The sequence below is a fragment of the Callithrix jacchus genome, chromosome 16, assembly GCF_049354715.1.
Source record: "Callithrix jacchus isolate 240 chromosome 16, calJac240_pri, whole genome shotgun sequence".
Lineage (NCBI taxonomy): Eukaryota > Metazoa > Chordata > Mammalia > Primates > Cebidae > Callithrix > Callithrix jacchus.
In genome coordinates, this window is record NC_133517.1 from 42,255,658 (window position 1) to 42,280,250 (window position 24,593).

General features: G+C 33.6%; 1 protein-coding gene across 19 annotated transcripts in view; it reads right to left on the minus strand.

Moving 5' to 3' along the window:
- Positions 1 to 24,593, minus strand: part of RALYL (RALY RNA binding protein like) — a 765,327-nt gene that overhangs the window by 388,898 nt on the left and 351,836 nt on the right. The window contains exon 1 of one of the 19 annotated variants that reach the window (XM_078352744.1): positions 17,579 to 17,693. The exons of the other annotated variants lie outside the window; for them this stretch is intronic. The gene's annotated coding sequence lies outside the window, so the exon portion shown is untranslated. Of the gene's footprint in view, positions 1 to 17,578; positions 17,694 to 24,593 lie in introns of those variants that run through there. 19 annotated transcript variants of the gene reach the window in all.

The window sequence follows — 24,593 nt, forward strand, 5'->3', positions numbered from 1 at the left end:
TATCAAGGATTATAAAGCATTTTATTATAAGGATGGAACACATGGACACGGGGAAGGGAGCATCACACACTGGGGCCTATCAGGGGGAATTAGGGGAGGGACAGCAGAGGGTAGGGAGTTGGGGAGGGATAACATGGGGATAAATGCAAGATATAGGTGATGGGAGGAGGCAGCAAACTGCATTGCCATTATGTACCTATGGAACAATCTTGCATGTTCTTCACATGTACCCCAAAACCTAAAATGCAATAAAATACATATTAAAAAACAAAAACCTTCTAAATATTTTTATTTCTTAAGAATGTGCTTATTATTTGAAATGATGATGATTATTATTTTTTAATATTCCTTTTTATTGTACTTTAGGTTCTGTGGTACATGTGCAGATCATGCAAGATTGTTGCACAGGTACACAACATGGCAATGTGGTTTGCTGCCTCCATTCCCCCATCACCTACATCTCACATTTCTCCCTATGTTATTTCTCCCCAACCTTCCCACCCCCCAGCTGGCCCTCCCTTGGCTCCCTCAACAGACCCTAGTGTGTGATGCTCCCCTCTCTGTGTGCATGTGTTCTCATTGTTCAACACCTACCTATGAGTGAGAACATGCAGTGTTTGATTTTCTGTTCTTATGTCAGTTTGCTGAGAATGATGGCTTCCAGATTCATCCATGTCCCTACAAAGGACACAAACTCATCATTTTTATGGCTGCATAGTATTCCATGGTGTATATGTGCTACACTTTCCTTTCCAGTCTATTGTCAATGGGCATTTGGGTTGGTTCCAGGTCTTCGCTATTGTAAACAGTGCTGCTATGAACATACCTGTGCATGTGTCTTTATAATAGAATGATTTATAATCCTTTGGCTATACACACAGTAATGGGATTGCTGGGTCAAATGGTATTTCTATTTCTAGGTCCTTGAGGAAGTGTCACACTGTCTTCCACAATGGTTGAACTAATTTACAGTCCCACCAACAGTGTAAAACTGTTCCTATTTCTTCACATCTTCTCCGGCATCTGTTGTCTCCAGATTTTTTAATGATTGCCATTCTAACTGGCATGAGGTGGTATCTCAATGTGGATCTGAAATGCATCTCTCTAATAATCAGTGATGATGAGCATTTTTTCATATGTTTGTTGGCCTCACCTATGTCTTCTTTTGTAAAGTGTCTGTGCATATCCTTCTCCCACTTTTGGATGGGTTTATTTCTTGTAAATGTGTTTTAGTTCTTCGAAGATTCTGGATATTAGCCCTTTGTCAGATGGGTAGATTGCAACAACTTTTTCCCATTCTGTTGGTTGCCAGTTCACTCATGATTGTTTCTTTTCCTGTACAGAGGCTCTGGAGTTTAATTCGGTCCCACTGTCTATTTTGGCTTTTGTTGCCAATGCTTTTGGTGTTTTAGTCATGAAGTCCTTTCCTGGGCCTATGTCCTGAATGGTTTTGGCTAGGTTTTCTTCCGAATATCTTTTTAGAAGTTTTCATGACTTCATACATTAATATGCTTTCTATCTCACCCTCATCCATCATCTCCACACATCAAACCACTCTTTTTAAAATTCTGAAAAGTACAGGCAATGTGCAACTTAAATAGTAATTTTCAATAAAATTTTGCATAAGTCATTCCTGTCCCTGATCAAATGAAGTGACCTTATTTTGTTTTATCATTTGTCACATTGTTCCTGCAGAGGTACATGATATAAAAGCAATTAATCTGGGGAGAAAGTACAGAAGTCCCATAAAGACATGCTGTAGAGGCTAACCCAACTGAGCACATTAAGTTCTGGTGTTCTTTTTTATGTTTATGACTTTATCACAAAGGAAATTATCCAAAACTATGAAAAGTATGTAGACTACCCTTCACCTGCTCTTTAAATTGCCAGTTTCCCCATTATTGTTTTTATTCCACTCTACACTGTTAGCAAATAGTTTGTTATATACTGCTGGTATATCTAAATTAAGAAAATGTTATATAAGCTACAATGATTATCATGTAGTTGGGAGATTATCTATGTGGTGAGAATGGGGCTGTTTCTAGCAGATGTTAAGTGGCAAAATTTTAGAAGCTAAATATAATTCCCAACAACTAAAAGAAACCTTAGAATATATTATTAAATTAAAATGTCTAAACAGATTTACATACTTTTATTCATTCAAATGTTCACTGATTCAGAAAATGTTTCCTAGAATGGTGTTGTACCAGTTAGTGAAAGAGAGGGGAGCAATTTCTTCCAGTGAGTCTGTGGTATGAATCAGCTTAAGGAGGTTACACAGGATGAATGATGAGCCCATGATGAACATTTATATAGCATAGATTACCTGTCAGTCCTCCGAATCACCATGGTGTATAAAGAGGAGGTTTCCCATATTGTCAAGGAAATTACTGTCTAGATGAGGAGAGAAGTGTTATAAAAGTAATTATGGGGGTGTCAACATTTTTTTTTTTGAGATGGAGTCTCACTGTGTTGCCCAGGCTGGAGTGCAGTGGTGCAATTTTGGCTCACTGCAACATCCGCCTCCCAAATTCAAGCGATTCTCCTGCCTCAGCCTCCTGAGTAGCTGGGATTACAGGAGCACACCACCATGCCCATCTAATTTTTGTATTTTTAGTAGAGACGGGGGTTTCACCATGTTGGTCAGCTGGTCTTGAACTCCTGACCTCTTGATATGCCTGCCTCGGCCTCCCAAAGTGCCAGGATTACAGGCATGAACCACCACACCAAGCCAATGTATTTAATAGTTAGGATCTAAAGGCAGCATATAAAGGCAAAAAAAAAAAATGTTAAGACTCAAAATTATCTCTGAAAATTCTTCAAATAAATAAAAAAATGTGTGACTCATATGAAAACTGACACTTTGTCATACCCTTTTGTTTTAAAGAAATAATTTATCAAAATTTCTATACTGGGTCCAAGTAATATTTTAGACTCTTTTATACACTTGGATTCATCTAGGATTATTCATCCTAAAGAATGAGGCACTGTCGAATGTGAGTCCCTGCTGAAATGGGATGCAAATGATTGCTATTTAGTTTGTGATATGGAAACAAAATATATCATGGCTAAAAGGATTCTTCTGAGCTAGGAGAGCAAGAATCCCAAGAATTACCAGGTGCTGGAGAAACAGAGCACTTTGAGGGCTTGTAAGTATTACTGGGACTATGCGTCTCCATCTATTCGACATTTGGTGATTAACACACATAGTGATTGGAATATAACTTGAAATGTTTTAATATTTTTGATTCTTGGGATTCTTTATTTGAAAACACTCCCTACATAGACAGACATTTGGTTCCTAGATTTATAATACTTATATTTTCATATAGTAGGAACACTAGACAACAATTAACACCATTTTTGGGATATCTTTTCCCTTCAAAAGATGCACTCTCAAGTTTAAGAGAACATATTCTGGTTGAAAAATAAAACACAATGAACTACCGTAAATTGTTACATTTCCAGTGTTTAAATATGTGATAGTCTAATTAAATTAAAGTGAAAAATACTGAGATGATTTGAGCTAATGATAAAACATTGTTGTCTACACAAAGGAATAAATGTCTTTCAGCCACGATTACTTAATTTTGTTATTACAAACTACTATTGTATCATGATAATCAACTTTCTAAAAGAAATCTAATAAGTTTCAATTCAGTAAGAGAATTAAAGGAATATAAGAAAACAAAACTCTATTGAGGATGTGATTATGTCACATTAGTTATTTGTTTTCAAGGCATTTTAAAAACATTTTATACTCTAAAGTACTCAAAAATAGTTATGTGAATGGAATGATGATTCATTTTAACAGCAACTGTTTGTATAACAGTTGAGTTTTTTACCTCTACTACTTAATGTCACTAGGCTAATAATATATGAATATTCATTAACATAGATATACACATAAGAAATAAAGCAGACAGCATAGGCCAAGTACATTAATTTTCTTAAAGGTCCACTGTCACCTGTAGCTTGATTTTACTCTGAATATTTAATAAATTCTCACTCCTTTTATTTTCCACAAAAAGAAAAGGTTTAGTTCCTTTTAGAAGTTACAAAATAATTTATTAGATATTCTTTTAGAAATACTTCCAATTCTTAATTGTGCTGTTTTTAGCTTTAAACAAACAATTTGAGGTACAGATCTCAGGCCTCAAAACATGTCTCATTTGAGGAATGTTGTATGGCTGGCAGATGGAATCTGCAAGAAACAATTTCCTTGGCACCAGTACATGCCACTGACCTTTCCTCTATTCTTGTTAATAGGAAGAGTCTTGGGCGGGCACAGTGGTTCACAACTATAATCCCAGCACTTTGGGAGGCTGAGATGAGAGGATCATCTGAGGCTGAGACCTGACTGGGCAACATTGTGAGACCCGAATCTCTACCAAGAATGTAAAAATTAGCTGGGCATGCCAGTGTGTGCCTGTAGTCCCAGTTACTTGAGAGGCTGAGGCAGGAAGATCCTTTGAGCCCAGTAATTAGAGATTAGAGTGAGCTATGATCATGCCACTGTACTCCTGCCTGGGCAACAGCTCAAGATACTATCTCTAGCATCTTGAAGAAAGAAAGAAAAAAAAAGTGGAGTTTCTTCCTAAGCAAATTATTTAAGATTAAGTTAAATTTTTTCTTTATGTAAATTCAAAGTAGTTTAAAATTTGTAGACTTATATTTATATATTTTTCATATAATTGCATAAGATTTCTTTTGTCCTTTATTTAGTTCATTTGTGTATCTATGTCTGATTTTTTTTCCTTACTTGCCCCAATTCAACCCCTACCCCAGGATCTTTTATCATGTTATTGACTAGTCACTTCTTTGTGGGTTGAGAACTCTTTAAATATAATAATTTGCTGATTTTGAATGCTACTTATTATAAAAATTTGATGAAATATTTTAAACATTAGACTGGTGAATTTGACATGAACATGCACGTCATTACATGATTACATGGCATTACATGCCATTACATGCCATTACATGCCAGCAAGAAATCAACCTTTGGAATGTGAAGAACAAAGGGGGTCTAATTAGGAAACGGAAGTCAAAATAAAGAGCCAAAAATCGGAGTACCAGGTAAGATCAATAGTAGAGAGTCTAAGACCAAGTGGGATCAAATCATGAAAAGTGGGGCAAATATCTGCACACCACGGGCCAAGAGTAAGAGGATTGTTAACTTTAGCTTGTAAGTGAAACTCTTCCGCTGTAAATCTGGTCAGGTTTGCTTGCCTTGTCTAATAAGCAAGTGACCGTGTATATGGGCGAGTTCATATTGGAGACAGAATCATCTAGTTAATCACCAACAATGGCACCAGTTTGACATAGCAACCTTTTCTGTCTCTGCTTTCTCAAAAAATATACATCCTATTGTAGTTTACACAGTAGGTAAAACAATAGAACATGGTTTAAACTTAATTGGAAATATAACCATCTTATTTTTATTTTCTCAGCACCTTTCTGAAACCACATTTCTCCCAGTTCTGCATAACTTTGGAGATATTTAAAATTTTTCCATTTTCTTTTACATTTTCTGAATCTGATAGTCAAAAAAATAAAATTTCCTCTCCTAAAAGTTTCTGACACAGTTACTCTGTTCACTTTGTTCATGACTCTACTTTTGAACCTATCAAAATGTGCTGAACTCTCTGTGTGTAAATGTATGTGTATACATGCATATTTTTTTTTTCTGTTATTCTGTAGCCTTTGGAAAAATGGTAGGATCTATAGTACTGGGGCAATGTTTTATTCCCTTTGCAATAGGCATTCAGAGTAAAGTCTAGGATAAATGAATGATTAAATGATTCCTTTTCATTTTTACACTTATCATCTTGGTCCAAACCAGGGTAAAAATGGCATAGTTTTATTTCAATGAATACTTATTTAGCACTATGCACGAGCCTAGGAAATATAAATTTAACGAAGAATAAATTATATGTGGCTCTCTGCCCCCAATATATTCCCACTATCCTTCTAGAATTATCTTTTGTTGCTCTCCATTTGAATCCCTTACTGCCATTAAATACATCTTTGTATTATTATCCACTTCTCTTCCCTCACAGTTTTTTTTTAAATGAAGCTATTTCTCTTAACTAGAATGTATGTATCTATCAACTCTATCAAGTCTCTAATTACTTCATATTTCAACTCAAAAGTCATCTTTTAGAGAGAAAAGCCTGACCTAATTAACTATTAATTAACCTAATTAACCATTTCAACTTCCTTTCTTACTTATACCATCTTCATCTAGCACATATATATGGAATAAGTTGTTCACTTCAGGACTGTAGCCAGATTTGAATTTAAATTATTCTGAGTTAGAAATTATGTCACACAAGTCTCATCTTCAAAAGAGAAACAATTATGTTGCTCAATAAATCATTTTTAAAAATAAATGCATGTTAATGGAAACAGTGAAAAGTTATGTTGTTAAAAAAACTTGACACAGCTATTATAATTACTTTAGAAGACTGATTTCAGGTACCATTTATATTCTTCCCTAGCCTTTATCTAGTAGAAGTTTGTTTCAACAGAAAACAAATAAAACAGAAAATTGTAATGTAAAAAATTCAATACCAATAAAATTGTATTTTTAAAATGGAGTTATTCACTGGAAAAGTCGAAAAAAACGGCCATATTCTTTTCCTGGTGCCTTCATTCTTGTTTATGCTTCATTTTCTCTGTTTTGTATTTAATGGAAGTTGATATGTATACGCTGGGTAATGGTTATAGACCTAGATTTTGTTGCAATGGAGTAGTTGTTTTCTTAATGTTGCAACAACAATTTGTTTCCATGGTGATTTTATAATCATTTTATAGATAGCAAACAAAAGTAAAAATTAAGAAATTTGGAAAACCTTTATTTTTCATAGTGAACCTTAATTTACTTTCAACATTTGAGAAAACTGTCAGAATATTAGTATTTATAGAAACTGTGTTCATAATTTTTATACTTTGAAATAAAGAGACTTTCATAAGTTTCTAAAAGACAAACATTTCTGTTATAAGCCTACCTTTGCTCTTATAAGATAGAAATGTGTAAAATAAATCAAATATATATTTAATTAAAAAACATATTATTTAAACTGTCTATGTGAGTAATTTTTCAGTCTTACTTTTAGTTATTAGTAGTTAATAAAAAACATGGTACTACTTGACGTCTATAACTTATATTTTCAATATCTTGAGAGGAACATAAAGAAAATAGTTTTGCTCATGTGTTGATTAAATTTCAACTACTAAGTTAGCAAGGGTATTAAATTCTTAGAAAATGTCTTTATTTAAGACATTAGAAGATTCTCAGGAGATTAGGAGATTCCCGGGCAGAAGAGCACCATCAGTCTTATCGCTGCTGTTTTGGCCGGCGCAGTGGGTTGCTCGGATTCCAGCACTGGGAATTAATAAACTGGGCATCCACTCAATAACCCAACTAGAAAGGTGGTAATTGTAAAGATGACAGATGGATAAATTTATAACAAAGGAAAGAAACCAGCCTAAAAAGGCTGAGAATACCCAAAATCAGAATCCCTCTCCCTCTACAGGGGATTATAGTTCCTCATCAGTAACTGAACAAGCCCTGATGGAAAAGGACTGTGTGCCATTAACAGAAGTAGGCTTCAGAAGGTGGATGATAAGAAACTTCTGGGAGTTAAAAGAACTTGTTCTAACCCAATGTAAAGAAACTAAGAACTTTGAAAAAAGGTTTGATGAAATGCTAACAAGAATAGACAATATAGAGAGGAATATAAATGAACTAATGGAGTTGAAAAACACGACACAAAAACTTTGCAAAATATGCACAAGTTTGAATAGCCGAACTGATCAAGCAGAAGAAAGGATATCAGAGGCTGAAGACCTACTTAATGAAATAAAACGAGAAGACAAGAATAGAGAAAAAAGGATAAAAAGGAATGAGCAACGTCTCCAAGAAATATGGGACTATGTGAAAAGACCTAATTTACATTTGACAGGTGTACCTGAATTCGACGAAGAGAACAAATCCAAGCTGGAAAATACTCTTCAGGATATTATTCAGGAAAACTTTTTGAATCTAGCAAAGCAGGACAATATTCAATCCTATGTAATACAGAGAACACCACAAGAATATTCCCCAAGAAGAGCAACCCCAAGGCACATAATCGTTAGATTCACCAGGGTTGAAATGAAGGAGAAAATACTAAGGGCAGCCAGAGAGAAAGGTCAGGTTACCCACAAAGGGAAGCCTATTAGAATTACAGCAGATCTCTCAGCAGAAACCCTACAAGCCAGAAGAGATTGGGGGCTGATATTCAACATCCTTAAAGAACAGAACTTTCAGCCCAGAATTTCATATCCTGCCAAACTAAGCTTCACAATTGAAGGAAAAATAAAATCTTTTACGAACAAGCAAGTACTCAGAGATTTTATTACCACCAGGCCTGCTTTACAAGAACTTCTGAAAGAAGCATTATACATAGAAAGGAACAACCACTATTAGCCTTTCTAAAAATATACCAAAAAGTAAAGAGCATCAACGTAAAGAAGAATTTACATTAACGAATGGATAAAATAGCCAGTTAACATCAATTGGCAGTAACCCTAAATTTAAGTCGACTAAATCCCCCAATCAAAAGATACAGCCAAAACCTAATGATATGCTACATTCAGATCTATTTCACATCCAAAGATACACAAAGACTTAAAACAAAGGGTTGGAGAAAGATCTACCAACCAAATGGAGAGCAAAAATAAATAAATAAATAAAAAGCAAGAGTTGCAATTCTTGCATCTGATAAAATAGATTTCAAAGCAACAAAGATATAGTGGTAAAAGGATCAATGCAACAATAAGAGCTAACGATCCTAACACCCAGACACATAAGACTCATAAAGAGATTTAGACTCAATGAGACAGAAAATTAATAAGGATATCCAGGACTTGAACTCAGATCTGGAACAAGTAAACTTAATAAATATTTATAGAGCTCTCCACTTTAAATACACAAAATATACATTCTCCACTTTAAATACACAAAATATTGACTGGCCATTATTAATACCCATTTTTAGAATATACCTACATTCCCGTTCTCTCTCCCTCTTTTTCTTTCTCTTTCTTCATCTCCTTCACTCCTTTTTATTTTCTTTCTTAAAAAAAAAGAAAAGAAACGAAAAAAAAAAGAGAGGAACCCTGGTAGGCTAGGGGAGTTATACACATTAAAAAAAAAAAAAAAAAAAAAAAAAATGTGTCCATCGAAATATCCTAATGGTAAAACAACAAAAAAAACAAAAAAAAAAACAAAAAAAAAGAAAGAAATGCAGGGTTCAGATGCCCCTGTGAGCCATACTTTTAGAGGTAAAAATGGATCACTGCAGCTGTTTGTTTGATCTTGTTGAATATCTATGGGAGGAACCTCTGTTTCTGATTATTTTATGTCTGAATAACAGCTGGCTTAATGTTTTGAGGGTATATCATTGAGCATTGACAGACATCCTGTGACATGGTAAGAGCCCCATAAAACTGTATACCTCAACCATACCTCAGCTTTCTGTTGAAACTGCTCTCTATAATCCAAATGTGAATTAAAAAAAAGAAAATGTCTTTATTATTAATTTAGCAACTTATATGATATCTTTAAAATTCTAAAAGAAGTTAACTGCCAATCTAGTTTTTATAGCTTGTGAAGATAATGTTGAAAGTGAAGCTGACGGAAAAGAAAAAAGGCAGGGGAAGAGAGAGAGAGGCAGACCCAGATAAACACAAAATTGGGAGAAATTTTTGCTCTTAATATTAAAGAAATCCTAAAAAAATTCTTCAGAAAGAAACACTGAAATGAAGAAAAAACAACGAGGAGCAGAAAGCATAGCTCTGGGTAAATGTTCATGAATACTAGCTACACCAAACAATGACAATATGGTCTCACTTGCTAAAGTATGTGTGGAGAGTGCTCTGAAAAGGTGGTGGTGTCAGATTTTGATCTCCACAAATATTCCCCGTGAAAACAGAAACCACAGGATAAGTTCATGTCCTTTGCAGGGATGTGGATGAAGCTGGAAACCATCATTCTCAGCAAACTGACACAAGAACAGAAAACCAAACACCACGTGTTCTCACTCATAAGTGAGTGTTGAATAATGAGAATACATGGACACAGGGAGGGGAACATCACACAGCGGGGCCTGTTTTGGGGTGGGAGGGTAGGGGAGGGATAGCAGGGTACAGGGGGATTAGGGAGGGATAACATCAGGAGAAGTACCTAATGTAGATGACGGGGAGATGGATGCAGCCAACCACCATGGCAAGTGTATACCTATGTAACAATCATGCATGATCTGCACATGTACCCCAGCACTTAAAGTATAGAAAAATTAAAATTAAATTAAAAAAATCCAAATCCAATACATATAACAAATATTGGTGACAAGGTTGAGGAGCTTAGCTCCTGATTTAAAAAAAAAATCTATGAGTGAATATTTTAGATTCAAACATAGGCAATTACAAAGGCTTTACTGGACAAGACTCATGGGGGAAAGTTTCCCTCCCTACCCTATACTGGGTAGACAGCCAGGGCACTGTAGTCTCTGAAGAGAGTTGCAGATAAGGACAAAGGCTCCCTGGCCTGCCATACTCTTATACATATCTGTATTTCTAGAGAAGGTATCTATTCAGTAGTTTATTCCATCTCTTTCCCAGAGGCCTTCCTCAGAGCTTCTGCAAAGACCTCCTTATCAGGAAAGAGGAGGACATTCTGAAGAAAGTTTTCTCCATTCAGACTCAGTACTCTGCATTTTTCCACTTTTAGCCCTACCCCCTTCTCTTTGCTCAGCTCCTGGGTCCATAAAATGGCAAACTCATTTTGTTGAGAACTCTGTTGGCAGTAAGATGAACCTCAAGTCTGTTTTCATCCACCTGAACCTCAATCATCACACCAATTCATGGTGAAAATGTATTGGAAGCAGGTGGCACTGTTTTCCTCCATTTTGTTTCTAGTTCAAACTATCACAGTAAGTGGTTAAAGGGTTGACTGTTATCTTCATTTTGGCTTGTTTCACTTGGCTACCTTCTCCAGATTAGCTGAGATTCTGACAAAAATATGCCATGAACTCTCAAAGATGAATAAGTACATGGAAAGAAATTATTACCTGCTGCAAAATTTATTTAACAAAGCTGTATCTGTGTGGGAGTGAAAAGAATAAAAATAACTGGGCTTTGATGACTCTGAGAACAGGACAGTTCAAGCATTTACTCCCTTCAGATGTAGTAGACCCATATGGAAACAGCATCCACAACTTGTGGAGGGCTCTCATGATCCATTCTGTGAGTATATAAAAGGGTCTGTATTTTAGGGAATGCTCTTCATGCTAGAGAGGTTTTGACCTTTTAAACTCTCAATTAACAAACAGTAATTTCCTTTCAAACAAAGCAAAACACCACAATGAAAAGAAATTGCACAGAATAAATTCCAAGTTGAACATAAAGCACATTAGGTCCAAAAAGAAAAAAGAAAAGAAAACAGGAAATAGTTCAAATAAAACTGAGGAAGAAAGAACAGTATAGAGAACTCAAGTTATAAAAAGATATGTTTTAAAATCACTTTTGAAAACAAAAGTGAGAATTCTAACGATGTTAGCAAACCTATTTTGCCTTACTTTCTCCCTTCTGAAAACACTGAAAAGCAAATTTCCTTTTAAGATGCACAGCAGAAATAGATCATATTCAAGTCTCCAAATAGGTTTTAAGAGAAAATGAAAGTAAACAAGAACTGGAAATACACCCACACAGATGACAAAAGCACACAGGAAATCCAAGGCCACAAAACAACAAAATTCTAACATATAATTTTAAAATGTACTAAAACTTTTAAGAAAATGGTTTTAACTATTAAATAAGTACAGCAACTAGAATAAGAAAGTCCCTACAATGACAGGAATGAAGAAAAGGGTATTTGCAAACATGTGATAGAACCCAGGAAATATTTGAAAAATGACAGAAAATAATTTAATAAACAAAGCCTATGCTAGAAGAGACATATGAATAACTAAACACAGAAAATCATGCTTAAGAGACATACGAGATAGAAAGGAGGTAAATTTAAAAAATAAAAAAATAATCTTTCAAAGATAAAAAGGATTTGAGAAAAAGTGATAAACATAGAAGTTAGCAAAGAAATATTAAACAATATAAATTAACTACTATAAATTATAAGCTGAGAACACATTCCTGGAAAAAAAATCTAATTTGAAAATATACACTAATGGAAAACATTTTTAACCTGGAGACATTGACTCATAACAGCAAACAAGTGAAAGTGACCTTCAGGAATAAAGGCTACAACTTTGAGTATAAAAACAGTAACTCATGGAATACTATTCTCATTAGCCTTTCTGGAGAATATACTAAAAGTTAAGCTTCAGACAATGAAAACCACTGGAAACCTGGGTAAGGATCCACGGTGGACATTTGCCAGTGAACTCAACTCTCAAAGCTAATATCAACCTTTAGATACATTCCATATCATTCACATGAATGTTAACCAAAATGTGACATATTAGCCCTCAAAGAAAACTTCAGTAAGATGAGAAATTAATTATAATAAGAAGGTCTTCCTAGAGATAAAAAGAAGAAACTGTTAAACAGTTCTTGGATCAAAGAAGAAATAAAAACAAAACTACAGAATTAAAAAAAAATATATAGCATAATATATCAAATGCCAGAAATAACACTAAATATCTATATTAATTTGAAAATAAAAATTAAGAATAAGAAGTAATACCCACTTAAAAAGATGGAAAAAATATTTAAAAATAAGTGCAGGTTGAATGATGAGAACACAGGGAGGGAAACATCACACACTGGGGTCCGTCATGGGGTAGGCTGGGGAGGGAGAGCATTAGGACAAACACTTAATGCAGACAGGGCTTAAGGTGTTGATTGGTATTGTTTTGATGGGTGCAGCAAACCACCATTGGGCACGTATACCCATGGATATACCCATGGAACAAACCTGCATGTTCTGTACATGTATTCCAGAATTTAAAAGTAAAATTTAAAAACTTTTTAAATAAAAATAGACCTGGGAAATAAATCTAATAGATTATTTAAAAACTTTCAAAAAATAGACAAAGCACTGTCTTTCTTAACTAAAATAATAAGGGGGAGAGGAGAGTAAGAAAGCACAATTATTATTGAAGAAATAAAATTATTCAAGAGCCACACCCACACCTAAAATTCCTAGATACACATGGTTATCCAGGGGAAGCTTAACATATCTTTAAAGATCAGATAATCCAAGCACAGAAAAAGAAGAAATATTCAGAGTTCATACTGTGCCAGAGTATAATCTTTCTTCAAAAAAGGTAAACAACTAATCACCTCACTTATAAATAAAAATTCTAAATTCTAAAATTTATCTCACAGAATTCAGCAGTGTAAAACAAATACATCCCAGGCAAGTGGCATTTATTATTAAGAAATTTATTTACTCATAGGCATCTATCACACTGGTAGAGTTCTGTAGAAAAGTCAGAACTCCATGATGACTAAAAAGATGCTAAAAAGATGTTTGACAAAATTCATTATATATTTACATTAAGATTTCTATTAGCCAGACGCAATGGCTCACGCCTGTAATCCCAGCACTTTGGGAGGCTGAGGCGGGCAGATCACGAGGTCAAGAGATCAAGACCATCCTGGCTAACATGGTGAAACCCTGTCTCAACTACAAATACAAAATATTAGCCAGGTGTAGTGGTACACTACTGTAGTCACAACTACTCAGGAGGCTGAGGTAGGAGTATCATTTGAACTTGGGAGGCAGAGGTTGCAGTGAGCCAAGATGGCACCACTGCACTCCAGCCTGAAAAAAAAAAAAAGATTTCTCTCTTGTCTGAGTGTGGTAGCTCATGCCTATAACTCCGACATCTTGGGTGGCTGAAGTAGGCAGATCACTTTAGCCCAGAAGTTTGAGACAAGCATGGGCAATATAACAAAGCCCTATCTCTACTAAAAATACAAAAATTAGCTAGGCGTGGTGGCATGCACCTGCGGTCACCTATTCCAGAGGCTGAGGTAGAAAGATCACTTGAGCCCAGGAGGCTGAGGCTGCAGTGAGCCGAGATTGTGCCACTGTACTCCAGAATGGGCAACAGAGTGAGACTGGTCTTAAGAAAAAAGAAATCTCTTTTTATCTTCTTTCTGTCTCCCTCCACTCTCTGACCTCGCCCTGCTACTTTCTCCTTCTCACACACAGCACACACGTAAACTGTCCCCAAGTCAGAATCTTAATGTGGAAATGCTAGAAATTTTACTGCAAAATCAGGAGCAACACAAGAATGTTCACCGTTGTTACTAATGCCAAAGTTCTTTTGGAGCTATTAGTTAATAGAGTTTGACAAGGAAAAGCATACTAATATGATACTAAAACACAAGACACCTTTATTTGCAGATATGACTATAAAGTTTGACAAGCAAAAAATATCAACAGGACCACTTAATAAAGAGATGATGTGTAAAGTATGTTATATTATTATCCCCCAAAATCTCAGTAGCATTTATATATGAAAACAACATCAGTTATAAAATATAAAGAAAAAGATATGATTTGAGAAAATACTCCATTTAAACTAATAAATTTAAAAGAACGTATTAAAACAGAAACATTAAATATACATGAGGAACATACATGAAGTGAACCATAAAACACTTCCAAAAGGCACAAAAGTGATCTGGACAAACAGAAATACATATTATGTACTTAGTTGCAGAGTTCCAATGTCGCGAAGTTGTCAACCGTCCAAGTTTATTTATCAATTTAAAGCAAGCCCAATTAGAATATAATTTGTTCTGTATCTAAACATTTTGAATAAAAATTTTATTTGAAAGAAAAATCTAGCAGGTACGGAGAGGATAGTTTTGAAAAAGAAGAGCATGGAGGAGGACTGTCCAGTCAGATGATAAAATATACTCTTCTCCAACGAAAATCATTTAGTATTGACAGGTTTTGGGTCAGACTGACCAATGGAACAGAAAGCAAATCCAAAAATAGAACTGACTGCTTATGGAAATTTAAAATATCACAGGCAGGATTTTAAACTATAGAGGAAAAGACGGATTTTAAAATAAGTGATGATGGTATAGCTGGATATTAGCTATGGTAAAAATTTGACCAATTTCTTATATTGCATAACAGGTAAATTCCACATGGATAAGACATAAATATAGAACATAAAAATGCATGAGAAGAAAAATGGCACATTTTTATTGCTGTTAGAAGTGAGAAATTTTTTCAGAAATATGATTCAAGGAGGAACAATTAAAAGATAATAACATTAATTATTTTCTTAATTGCCACAAATAAAAAATACATATATAGGAAAAGTACAACCTATTTCACTTTTAATAAGAGAAATACAATTAAAACTATATGAGATACTACTTATTATCATCCATCAGTTGGGAAAAAATTCAAGTCTTAACACACATATTTTATTCCATGTATTCCAAATATATGGAATACATGTTATAAAATGTATTCCAAATATATGGGTATATGGACTATATGCAAAATAGATGCTGCCAAACACTGCAAGATGAAATTAAAGTTGAATGATATAGAGTTGAAAATATCTGCCAAAATGTAATATATTCTTACTATTTGATCCCACACTTAGTTCTAGGAATCTATCTCAGAGTACCCTGTGTAAAATATGAAAGAGCATATTCACCAGGTTATTTTCTGCAGTATAACTATGATAAGAAAAGAATGGAAACATTTGAATGTCAGTCATCATCTCAGTAATCTGGTTTAATAAACCATGTGTCATGGAGCATCTACAGAATAGAATAACTATGCAGTGATAAAAAGAGAATATCTGAAAAAGATAAGAAATTTTTACAAGAATAGAGAAAAATCTGACATGGATAAAAGTATGTTTAACACATCAAGATTTACCTAAAATGGAGGGTATGTAGATAGAAAAATAGATTAGGTAGATTTTATAAAAAATGAGTTTACAGGTGAGAGGAGAGGCAGGAGAGTAGAGGGAAAAAATAAAAGCTAAATTGCTTTGAATATATGTATTTATAATTTGATTTTGGAATCACATAACTATTGTACATGGTTGTAAAAAATTAAAGAAAAGCAAGTATAATAACAAAATATTACCTGGTGACATAACCTCACAGAGAAAAAGCACTCCAAATGACTTTGAAACATAATAATTTTGTTGTTCTTACCTAGTAGAATATTCTCTATGGAAAAAATGCAGCCCTCAAATAACAACCTATTAAACTCTTTTCAGTTATCGTAATGATGTTAGTGCTGGTGGTACTGTTTTTCTGAGACTTATATGTGTATTGGGGGATAATCAAATGAGTAGTTATAATAGTGTCATTGAGAAGTGAGATTTCTGACAATGCTGACAGAAAATGTCACTGCAAGATTGATGAGATTAATGAACTTTCTTAGCACCCAGAATATTGGATCTAAATAGTATTTCCCACTAAATGATAATTTTACAGAAGTGGGAGAGAAAATTATGATTCAGGAACATTTTGTCATATTGAAAATAAAGGAAACTATCGAAGACTATTAGAGAAATGTCAAAATGACCCAGAAACGAAGATAAATAAGGTGCCAAAGCCAAAGTCATGATAATTTGACCATTAATTGAGATAATGGCGAGGAACTGAAATGTATCTACTATGTTGAATCCCTGAGCTCATAAAATTATTAAGAATATTTTAAAACTCAATTTTAGTCTTAGGAAAATATGAGGAAACCAGTTTAATATATTTTTTAAAATTTTTGTTTCTATGGATTTTTGGGGAAGAGGTAGTATTTGGTTACATGAGTCAGTTATTTCGTGGTGATTTGTCAGATTTTGTGAAGTGGTGCACCACCACTTTACTATTTTGAATATTACTATAAAGGGGAAATAGTAAGTTACCCTACTTTTTTATACGATCGCAATTCATGGTAAGACAAAAGAAGTTTCTCTTTTTATAATAATTACAGTAAAAAAAAAAACAAAAGATAGGAGGGAATTATATATTCACTGGCTGTTAGCACCACAAAAGGAGAGAAAATCAGAAATGTACCTTCTGATGGAAGTTCACAGTCACTCGGAATAAACTTAAAAAAATTCCACCCAAATCTAATTAAGCCTCTAGACATAACTAATAATTCCCAGGAAGTACAAGAAACAGAGAAGCAAGTTAAACGATACCAGAAGGATGCAATAATTAAACTGCAGACCTATAAAATTATACAGGAAAAATGATTTTGTTCTTTCAAGTGAGTCAAAATGCATTTCAACATAAAATACAAAGGAATATGGGAATATATTAGGAAAGCTTATACATTAAATGACTTAAGGGATGTGTCAATGAATCTCAATCTCTGTATCTTTTATGAATTTCAAGTCAAACAAATTAAACTATTATGAGAGAAAACTGTAAAAACAGGATTGTTACTGGATTTACACTAAGGAATTACAGCAATTATATTCAATGAAATGATGTATTAGTCCATTCTCAAGCCGCTATGAAGAAATATCCAAGACTTGGTCATTTATAAAGGAAATAAGTTGAATTGACTCACAGTTCTGCAGGGCTGGGGAGGCCTCAGAAAACTTATAATCAAGCAGAAGGGGAAGTAAACATGGCCTTCATCACATGTGGCAGCAAGGAGAAATGCCAAGCAAAAGGGGAAAGCCCCTTACAAAGCCATCAGACCTTGTGAGAACTCACTCACTATTATGAGAACATAATGAGGGTACCTGCCCCCATGATTCAATTACCTCCCACAAAGTGCCTCCCACAACACATAGGTAATATGAGATCTACTATTCAAGATGAGATTTGGGTGGGGATACAGCCAAACTGTATCAGATAATAATACTGTGAATATTTTTTTAGAATAAATTACAATTTATATATTTAAATATATACATATATGCAGAAATAATATACATATGCACACACATGCATGCTGAAATATTGGCAGATTAAATGATATAATCTGAGACTTGGAATTTGCTTAAAGATAATACAGGTACTGAGGAGCAAATGGCTAATGTTTAAAAAAGTAATATGGTATATTTTGGTATTGCTAAGATGGAGTCAATGTACACCTAGTTCATTATATGGTCTCTTCAATTTTATATATGTTTGAAAATCTCCAAAATAAAGTTAAGAAAGAAAGCAAAATATATGTAAAATTAAAATTCATGACAACTATAACATAAAAGGTGGGAGGTGGAAAAATGAACATGAGGTATTCTGAGGATTTAAGATTATCTGGGAAGGAGTTTGAAGTATAATTTACATTAAACTAATAAATCAAGGACAACTGTTGCAACTTCTAAGGTAATATCACAAGAATAGTAAAGTATATAGAACTTAGAAGCTAACAGAATAGAAACGGGAAAACAATAAAAGATTAATCTAAAAATGGCCAAAAATTAACTTGCAGTACATGGAACAAACTTTAAAAATAACAAATTTGTATACAGAAATTAAAATATAGCCATAATTTAATGTCAATAGGTTATTGGAATTAAAAACAAGGCAGTAATACTGTATTTGGAAGATTCAGTGTTCCTAGCAAGAACACTTTAAATATTATGACGCAGAATCATTGAAATGAAAACAGATGATAAACAGTATACCATACCAACACAAATCAAGAGGAAATGAATTAAGCAGTATTAAGATTAAACAGTTTTTCTCTAAAACAGAAATAATTACTAAAAGTATAGATACATTATACTATATTAAAGGATGGCTACATTAGGAAGATACACTAATTCCAAGTTTGTATTTACGAAATAATATTGCTACAAATATATAAAGCAAAACAAAAAGAACTAAGAAGATAAGCAGATAGACCCATAATCATAATTCACATATATTAATAACTGATGGAAAGAAGACAAAAATCAATAATTATGCAGAAGATCAGAGTAATTTAATTAGCAGTTTTTGCCTGTTTGACACATAAAGAAGGCTGCCCAAAATAACAGAATATATATGTTGTGTGTCAACTACATATAGAACACTTCCTACAACTGACCATATCTAGGGCTATTTAAAAGTTCTCATTGAATTTTAGTATTTTTTATTCTCTGATTACAGTGAAATCAAGATAAAATCAATTTTTAAAATTATAATTTCAGTAACCTCCAAATAACACATGGTCAAAGAAGAAATATCAACATGAATTAGACAATACCAACTAAATTATTCTGAAAATATGACATACTAGAACATATGGGATGAGACTAAGTCTGTGCTAAGAGAGAATTACAGACTTATGCTGATTTAGAAAACATGAGAAGCTAAAATCAATTATCTGTTTCTTTATTCATGAAGTTTGAGAAAGAGTGGAAAATTAAACCCAAAAAGAGTGGAAGAAAAAAAGTAAGGATATTATTTCAGAGTCATGAAGCAAAAACAAACATGCCATAGAGAAAACACAGGGAGCCATAATTTGGGTACTTGAATATATGACTAATCTGACTTAAAATGAAAGAGTTAAGAAAAAAATCACTATTAGGATTAAAAAATGAAAAGACATAACAAAGCTTTTAACAATCTTATGCTAATAGGTTTTATAATGTGTATCAAATGAACACCTTTTTGAAAACTTATTTTTCTATAACTCACACAAGAATATATTTTAAAATCTCAATAGTGCTTTTCAATAAAGGTAATTAGACCTGTATTAAAGATATTTCCACAAAATATTCCAGTTCCAATTGGCATCACTGATGGATTATCCAAATATTATGAAATATCACCAATCACACGCAGATTCTTCCAAATAATAGGAAAAGTAGGAATACTTCCTAGTTTGTTCTATGATGCAAGCATCTCCTCGACAGTAAAATTGACATGGACATAACAAGAAAAAAATTATAAGCCAGTCTTTTATCATGAATATAGAGGTTTAATAAAGCATAAGATAATGTTTTTTAATCATGTTAGGTTGATTACACAAGTATAAGCCTAATTTCACAAATAAAAATCAATTGTTGTAGTTCACTACACTAACAGAGTAAAACGGAAAACAAAAATTCATTTCAATGTATGCCTGAAATATACTTAGAAAAGTTCATCATGATTTCCTGGTAAAAATTGTTATCCAACTAGAAATATAAGAGAACTTTCTTAATTTAATATAGAGTTTACACACACACACACATACACACACACACACACACATACATACATAAACCCAAAATTCTATGATAAATAATAATAGTAAAATATTGAGTTTTCTCATATATTAAGTGATCAAATATATATTTTTATACATACATATATATATATTCAGAGGGATATTTTGGGGTAGTTAGAAAACAAGAGTCTCTTCAACAAATCCTGTGGGATTGATATTCAAATGGAAATGAGTGAAATCTTTTTCACTACCAAATACCACACCAAAAAAACTCAATTCCAGGGGTACGGAAATCTAAATGTGAATAGTAAAACAAACATAGAAGTCCCTTTAAAGGAAACACAGAAGGACATCTTTATGGACAAAGAACAGGTGAAGATTTTTTCAACAAGATGGAAAAAGCAGAAACCATCATGATTACTTGGTCCTTCTGGGGATCTTGCTGATCCCCTAGTCCCAGGGCTTCCCCACAAATGAGAAAATTCGGGCCAGATAAATAAATTCTTGTAACAGAATCAACACCTCCAGAAAGCTAAAGATCTAGAACTCGTTTCTCAAGTTTTCTAAATTCATTTTTAGAAGGCATTAAACAACAGGACTTAATTGGATGTCTGTCCCTTTTGCCTTCTTTAAAATTTTTAGGACACTTTATATGTTCCAGGCAATGTTTGTAACCGTTTTACACATATTGATACATTTGATCCTCAGAACTTATGAGGTAGGCCCTATTCTGATTTCTACACTTTACAGACAAGAGAACAGCAGTGGCTCCTTTAGCAACTTGTCCGAAGTTTCACATGTCCTAAGTAGAGAGCTAGGACTCTAACACAGGAATCGGGAGTCTAAAGCTTAACTTGAAACCACCACCTTTCACAAACATTGCAAGCTATATTACAGTTCTGTGTTTTGGTTTCAGTTAAAATTACTTAAGAACTGAAGCCTCTAAAGATATTCCACAACTGTGGAATAAATAAGCCTTTCTTAAACATCTTTACAACACTTCATCCTTTACGGTATTTGATCTGCATTACATCATGCTTTATCTTGCATTTACCGTCTTCATCTGCATGTTATCTTATGTATACATATTTTACTCCAAAGTTAGAGTATTTTCTAAGAGCAGTAACCTGTTTTATTATTTTACTTTATAGTTTATCCTATTTCATTTTGGTGGGAGGACTATGTGTTTATTCTCTTTTAAAATTTAATATGTGTTGGCCAGCACCTAAAACAACAAATGTAGTGTTGAAAGAATAAATGTTTACAGTAGTAGAGTATCTGAAATTAGTTCATAAGTGACTTTCAGACGTTTTATAACCCCAATTAAAGGACAATTTGAGATATTAAATTTTTTCAATTATCTTATATATTATTTAGCTTTGTACTAGGGATTAACAACAAGCAAGTTAGAACTAATAAGATCTTTAAATGTTGCTCAGAAGTTACCCAGGCTGGAGTGCAGTGGCGCGATCTCGGCTCACCGCAACCTCCGCCTCCTCGGTTCAGGCAATTCTCCTGCCTCAGCCTCCCGAGTAGCTGGGATTACAGGCACACGCCACCATGCACAGCTGATTTTTGTAATTTTTAGTAGAGACAGGGTTTCACCATATTGACCAGGATGGTCTCGATCTCTTGACCTCGTGATCCACCCGCCTCGGCCCAGTGATAGTTTTAATGAAAAAAATTATTTACAGTTTCTACTACAATTTCACTAATTTAGGTTCAGTGATTGAGTCAAATAACCAATTTTAGAAATAGAAAGTAAGTTCCCCAGGCTTTCTATCATATGTGGGGCCATGTATCTTCATGGCCGACAGACAGTTAGTTCTATAATTCACTCTATTGTGGAAGCTTGCTAATTAGCATTTGTTTACAGCATTTTAGGTAGCTCTGTTTAATTACTGAAAATTTTAAATGTCTATTGTACTTTATAACCCACATAGTATTGTTTTTATTACTTTTTAATTGATGACAGTGAAGGATGAGGATGAAGACTTCTTAAACAATTACCAGATTTATATATACAGACATACACACCTTGGAGGAAGAATTAAGGATAACTTACAGTAATTATGCAAAATGTTAGAAGGAATTTCTGAGGCTTTTTTTTTTTTTTTCATAAAAACCTGCTCCCTTTAACATCAAATACATTATGGAATTCCCTTATTTGTGAAATGGGTTTAATTAAATCTACTATCTAGCTTCCTTGAAGGATTTTTTTTTTAAATGCAATGAAGTATACCTTAATCTTCTTTGAGAGGGTTGATGAGGGAAAAATGACATATAAATAAAAAACATTATTACTATAAGCTACTGAAATGAGATGGCAATATTATTTCTAAGAATTAAAGAAAAGATGAAACAAAAGTCATTTGTACTAAGTATCATCTTGTAAGTTATTTTTCATACTCCTACTCATTTGTATACCATTTCAGTCCCTCCACAGCCTTGTGAATAGATTTTTTTTGAGATAGGATTTCAGTGGCTGAAGTGCAGTGGCATGATAACAGCTCACTGTAGCCCACTGCCTCAACTTCCTGGACTCAGGTGATTCTCCCACCTCAGCCTCCTTAGTAGCTAAGATCACAGGGGCATGCCACCTAATCCAGCTAAGTTTTGTATTTTTTGTGGAGACGGGGTTTTGCCATGTTGCCCGAGCAGGTCTGAAACACCTGGGCTCAAGCAATCCGCTTGCCTCCACCTCTTAGAGTGCCGAGATTGTAGGCATGAACCACTGTGCCTGGCCCATGAATAGACTTTTAAAAACAAATTTTTTAAATACAGTCATTCCTACATAGCATTCTGCGATTGATGAACTACTTTGAATAATCTGTATAATATAAAATCTGTTAGGAAAATTAGATGTTTAAAATATAGGAATGAGTTGAATATTTTGTTAGTGGAAAAAGAAAGCTAGAATAGTGAATAGTTTCAAAGGTTGTTAAGAAAAATTCAAAGGTTTAAAAATTCAAATATTTTCGTATTCTTATTGCAGCTAATAAAGTAACTGAAGTACTAACATTTGATTTGTATCTTTGGAAGTGAAAGTTTTGCTAAACTATCAAGTTTAGAATGTTTTGTTAAACTATCAAGTTTAAAAGTTTTGTTTAACAAAGGGAAGTTTTGTTAACAAATGGATAAAATAGCCAGTTAACATCAAATGGCAGTAACCCTAAATTTAAGTCAACTAAATCCCCCAATCAAAAGATACAGCCAAAACCTAATGGTATGCTACATCCAGACCCATTTCACATCCAAAGATACACAAAGACTCAAAACAAAGGGATGGAGAAAGATTTACCAACCAAATGGAGAGCATAAATAAATAAATAAATAGCAGAAGTTGCAATTCTCGCATCTGATAAAATAGATTTCAAAGCAACAAAGATATAGTGGTAAAAGGATCAATGCAACAATAAGAGCTAAGGATCCTAACACCTAGATACATAAGACCCATAAAGAGATTTAGACTCAATGAGACAGAAAATTAATAAGGATATCCAGGACTTGAACTCAGATCTGGAACAAGTAAACTCAATAAATATTTATAGAGCTCTCCATTTTAAATACACAAAATACACATTCTCCACCTTAAATACACAAAATATTGATCAGCCATTTTTAATACCCATTTTTAGAATAAAGCTACATTCCCATTCTCTCTCCCTCTTTTTCTTCCTCTTTCTTCCTCTCCTTCACTCCTTTTTTTCTTTCTTTCCAAAAAAAAAGAACTGCAAAAAAAAAAAAAAAAGAAAAAGAAAAGAAAGAAAAAATATATATTGGCTTCAGTTTTGAATTCTTTTCTTTTCCAATTAAAAAAAAGGCTTTGTTAGACTACCAAGTTTAGAAAGTATGATTTAGACACTGAGGGAAAAGCTAAAAATTATCTTCTTTTTTCTCAGTACACATGGTAATAGAACTATAAAATGGTGCCTTGCTAAAAGTTCTATTTATTATCTGCAGCACTCTTTAGATGTTCTCTACAAAAATTTTCATGACTTAGAAATCTCCATACATTTCAGGAGCTTCATTAGGGGTTCTGCAAGAGACTACTTTGTTGAAAATGATTATCCATACTCATAATTTCACCTTAGGTTCTCTGTCAGTCTGTCCTTGCTAGATGCTCAGACACTGCATCCAATTTGAACCTGGAGGCATATGCAGAAGAGTAATATTTACCAAAACAAAACAGGATGAATGCTTAGTAAAACTAATGTGTTTGTTGGGGACAATATCAATTAGAGATGCTGCAATTCTTTCTTTGTCTTAACAAGTTTTGAGTGTTGTTGTTGAATAGTATATATTTGAAGATCATCCTGAGCCTCTGAGTAATTTTGGAACTCTGTATTTTTCACTTAATACTTCCATGATGTTTTCTTTTTCTTCATCATTTCTAGTGGTGATTAGATATGTTTGAATGGAGGCATCTAATGGG